Source organism: Schistocerca serialis, unplaced genomic scaffold (genome assembly GCF_023864345.2).
Source record: "Schistocerca serialis cubense isolate TAMUIC-IGC-003099 unplaced genomic scaffold, iqSchSeri2.2 HiC_scaffold_176, whole genome shotgun sequence".
NCBI lineage: Eukaryota > Metazoa > Arthropoda > Insecta > Orthoptera > Acrididae > Schistocerca > Schistocerca serialis.
The window spans coordinates 25,001-30,000 of record NW_026047736.1 but is presented as its reverse complement, the minus strand read 5'-3'; the positions used below and the strand labels follow the sequence as shown (position 1 = coordinate 30,000).

The window sequence follows — 5,000 nt, the reverse complement described above, 5'->3', positions numbered from 1 at the left end:
ACAGGGGTGCACCCAACATCACAATACTGCCTCCTGTCACAGTACACAAACAATGGCAGGAATGAAAGACACAGATCTGCCACAACCTTGGAATCGGAGCGCCGCCTGTCATGAGCCACAAGTGCATCCTGACGTGACAAATCGGATGATCCCGCAGGCATGCACTTACGATAATCACTATCAACGAACCTGCCGCCCCCTCCCCCCCCAAAATACACCTTTCCCTACAATGTGTACCTTAACCTAAGCTATATTGTACCTTAACCTAAGCGATATTGTACCTTAACCTAAGGTATATCGTACCTTAACCTAACCTACATTGCGCCTTCACCTAACCTACGTTGTACCTTAACCTAACCTACGTTGTACCTTAACCTAACCTACGTTGTACCTTAACCTAACCTACGTTGTACCTTAACCTAACCTACGTTGTACCTTAACCTAACCTACGTTGTACCTTAACCTAACCTACGTTGTACCTTAACCTAACCTACGTTGTACCTTAACCTAACCTACGTTGTACCTTAACCTAACCTACGTTGTGCCTTAACCTAACCTACGTTGTGCCTTAACCTAACCTACGTTGTGCCTTAACCTAACCTACGTTGTGCCTTAACCTAACCTACGTTGTGCCTTAACCTAACCTACGTTGTGCCTTAACCTAACCTATGTTGTGCCTTAACCTAACCTATGTTGTGCCTTAACCTAACCTATGTTGTGCCTTAACCTAACCTATGTTGTGCCTTAACCTAACCTATGTTGTGCCTTAACCTAACCTATGTTGTGCCTTAACCTAACCTATGTTGTGCCTTAACCTAACCTATGTTGTGCCTTAACCTAACCTATGTTGTGCCTTAACCTAACCTACGTTGTGCCTTAACCTAACCTACGTTGTGCCTTAACCTAACCTACGTTGTGCCTTAACCTAACCTACGTTGTGCCTTAACCTAACCTACGTTGTGCCTTAACCTAACCTACGTTGTGCCTTAACCTAACCTACGTTGTGCCTTAACCTAACCTACGTTGTGCCTTAACCTAACCTACGTTGTGCCTTAACCTAACCTACGTTGTGCCTTAACCTAACCTACGTTGTGCCTTAACCTAACCTACGTTGTGCCTTAACCTAACCTACGTTGTGCCTTAACCTAACCTACGTTGTGCCTTAACCTAACCTACGTTGTGCCTTAACCTAACCTACGTTGTGCCTTAACCTAACCTACGTTGTGCCTTAACCTAACCTACGTTGTGCCTTAACCTAACCTACGTTGTGCCTTAACCTAACCTACGTTGTGCCTTAACCTAACCTACGTTGTGCCTTAACCTAACCTACGTTGTGCCTTAACCTAACCTACGTTGTGCCTTAACCTAACCTACGTTGTGCCTTAACCTAACCTACGTTGTGCCTTAACCTAACCTATGTTGTGCCTTAACCTAACCTATGTTGTGCCTTAACCTAACCTATGTTGTGCCTTAACCTAACCTATGTTGTGCCTTAACCTAACCTATGTTGTGCCTTAACCTAACCTATGTTGTGCCTTAACCTAACCTATGTTGTGCCTTAACCTAACCTATGTTGTGCCTTAACCTAACCTATGTTGTGCCTTAACCTAACCTACGTTGTGCCTTAACCTAACCCATATTGTACCTTAACCTAACCCATATTGTACCTTAACCTAACCCATATTGTACCTTAACCTAACCCATATTGTACCTTAACCTAACCCATATTGTACCTTAACGTAACCTAATTTGTGCCTTAACGTAACCTAATTTGTGCCTTAACGTAACCTAATTTGTGCCTTAACGTAACCTAATTTGTGCCTTAACGTAACCTAATTTGTGCCTTAACGTAACCTAATTTGTGCCTTAACGTAACCTAATTTGTGCCTTAACGTAACCTAATTTGTGCCTTAACGTAACCTAATTTGTGCCTTAACGTAACCTAATTTGTGCCTTAACGTAACCTAATTTGTGCCTTAACGTAACCTAATTTGTGCCTTAACGTAACCTAATTTGTGCCTTAACGTAACCTAATTTGTGCCTTAACGTAACCTAATTTGTGCCTTAACGTAACCTAATTTGTGCCTTAACGTAACCTAATTTGTGCCTTAACGTAACCTAATTTGTGCCTTAACGTAACCTAATTTGTGCCTTAACGTAACCCATGTTGTGCCTTAACGTAACCCATGTTGTGCCTTAACGTAACCCAATTTGTGCCTTAACGTAACCCATGTTGTGCCTTAACCTAACCTATATTGTGCCTCAACCTAACCTATATTGCGCCTTAACCTGACGCACGTTGTCGCTGAACCTGCTCTGTAATTGTTATGCAACTCGTTAAATTAGTGTAGTGTTGCCTAACCGCAACCCTCGCAATATAGTTCGCTATTCGCACTGCCCGGTCCCCTGTGTATCGCGTCATGTTAAACACCTTGCAGGTGTTGCTGACTTTCCACATGCTCCTGCTATACACTGTAATGTGGATAGCAGCAGGACGTACATGCCCCCCCCCCTTCCCCCCTGCCTTCGCAAGCTGGTCGTTGAGAAGTTTGCATGTTCAATGCCCTTCGCATGCCGACGTACTCAGCCTACGTTGTGGTACGGCCTGTCACCTGTCCGCCGATGTACGCAAAACCCACAAACTGTACTGCACATTGGTCCGTATGTACTGAATGATACATCGTGGCACATGTGTGACCGTACGACGACTGCGCCTAGCAACGGCAGACCATACAGTCCAAATATTGTGCACGCAGCTACGTGTCGTCTCCCTATAAGAGCTGGATTGCAGTGTGGTACGCCATTCAGACGTGTGGGAGGAACGGACGCCCTGGATGGCGATCAGCATGAGCAGTCTGTTGATGTAGTGGAGCGTGTATTCGGACGTAGTCGTCTCTTCTCACACACCGTGATAGCATGTTGCACCGCGTTCCACATCTGCGACATCCTGCAGAGGCCGGCTGACAGTCGTTCGCGCAATGGACACCGCATACGTACGGGGGCTACCTTCCACGTGTTCTCGAGGCGTGCACATGTTGTTGCGTCTATGTGGGCAGACGTAGTGTGTTGTGACACCTGACACAGGCATGCAATACTCGTTGCAAATGGCGATGGACGTCTACGTTTGCTGGTGACGTTACGCAAATGAACAACAGGTAACCCGTTGTGGTGCGGTTGTTCTCGCTAGAGGTGAATCAGTGTTGGCGACGATCGGTCGAGCTATTAACCGGTTGTTTCAGGGATACCCACCATGCCCACGAACGTGAAAGGGGACCCACCATGCCCACGAACGCGAAAGGGGATCTGGGTGTGAGGCGATACGCGGCGGTGGCTGGGTGGGACCGTCCCCGGCCGGTGAGGGGGGGCCGCCCGGCGTGCTGGCAGCGCGGTGCGTGGGCGCACGCGCTACAGCCGGCTGGTGGGGGCGGCCAGTGGCAGGCGCGCCGGCCGACGGACGCGGCAGGCGGCGCAGCTGCGCGCCGGCGCCCCCTGCTCGCGGCGCCTTGCGGCCAAAGTAGGTCCTCGCGGGCCCGGTGCGAAGCGCGGTGGCCATCTGCAGTGTGCTGGTCCGATTGAGGACTGTGTGCGCTGAGGATGCGCCGCCGCCCGGCGCTCGGCGCCGCGACGCCGTCTGCTGCTCGGTCGCCCCAGCGGTTCTCGCAGGTGGTTTGTATCGCAGCTGTGCGGACGTGTTGGCGCGTGCGCTGTGCTGGGAGAGTTCGCTTCGGCACCCAAGTGGGGCTTTTGTCCTTCTGTGGCGCTGGCGTTGGAGCTGCCGGTCACCGTAGGTGGCGCGTGTTGTCTCCCGCCGGCAATGCCACGACAGCACGCTCCCGGGCCTCTGTCGGCAGCGGCAAGCTCAGTTGGGAGCACGGGTGGTCGCACCTAAAGCGTCTACTCGCCTAACTCCGGGCGATTGCGCCTCTCTCGAACCCGACCAAGTACTTAGGACGGCGCTGCGCGCCGCCGGGACCTGAGAGGGTTTCGAGGTGTGTTGTGCAGGGGAGCTCAGCCTCCTCCTGTTTGCAGAATAATTGAGCGGACGCTTGCGTGTTCGCGCGGGCCCCCGGGACACACTCCCGGGCGGCCGGCTGCTCAGCTCTAGTTGACGCAGCTCCCTGGTTGATCCTGCCAGTAGTCATATGCTTGTCTCAAAGATTAAGCCATGCATGTCTCAGTACAAGCCGCATTAAGGTGAAACCGCGAATGGCTCATTAAATCAGTTATGGTTCCTTAGATCGTACCCACGTTACTTGGATAACTGTGGTAATTCTAGAGCTAATACATGCAAACAGAGTCCCGACCAGAGATGGAAGGGACGCTTTTATTAGATCAAAACCAATCGGTCGGCTCGTCCGGTCCGTTTGCCTTGGTGACTCTGAATAACTTTGGGCTGATCGCACGGTCCTCGTACCGGCGACGCATCTTTCAAATGTCTGCCTTATCAACTGTCGATGGTAGGTTCTGCGCCTACCATGGTTGTAACGGGTAACGGGGAATCAGGGTTCGATTCCGGAGAGGGAGCCTGAGAAACGGCTACCACATCCAAGGAAGGCAGCAGGCGCGCAAATTACCCACTCCCGGCACGGGGAGGTAGTGACGAAAAATAACGATACGGGACTCATCCGAGGCCCCGTAATCGGAATGAGTACACTTTAAATCCTTTAACGAGTATCTATTGGAGGGCAAGTCTGGTGCCAGCAGCCGCGGTAATTCCAGCTCCAATAGCGTATATTAAAGTTGTTGCGGTTAAAAAGCTCGTAGTTGGATTTGTGTCCCACGCTGTTGGTTCACCGCCCGTCGGTGTTTAACTGGCATGTATCGTGGGACGTCCTGCCGGTGGGGCGAGCCGAAGGCGTGCGACCGCCTCGTGCGTGCTCGTGCGTCCCGAGGCGGACCCCGTTGAAATCCTACCAGGGTGCTCTTTATTGAGTGTCTCGGTGGGCCGGCACGTTTACTTTGAACAAATTAGAGTGCTTAAAGCAGGCAAGCCCGCCTGA

At 51.0% G+C, this 5,000-nt stretch overlaps 1 non-coding gene across 1 annotated transcript in view; it reads left to right on the top strand.

Moving 5' to 3' along the window:
* Positions 1 to 4,115: 4,115 nt before the first annotated feature.
* The window catches only part of LOC126443684 (small subunit ribosomal RNA), a 1,909-nt gene continuing 1,024 nt past the window's right edge, over positions 4,116 to 5,000 (top strand). Inside the window, exon 1 of the ribosomal RNA XR_007582099.1 lies at positions 4,116 to 5,000. This exon is cut by the window's right edge and continues 1,024 nt beyond it. This is a non-coding gene — a ribosomal RNA (small subunit ribosomal RNA).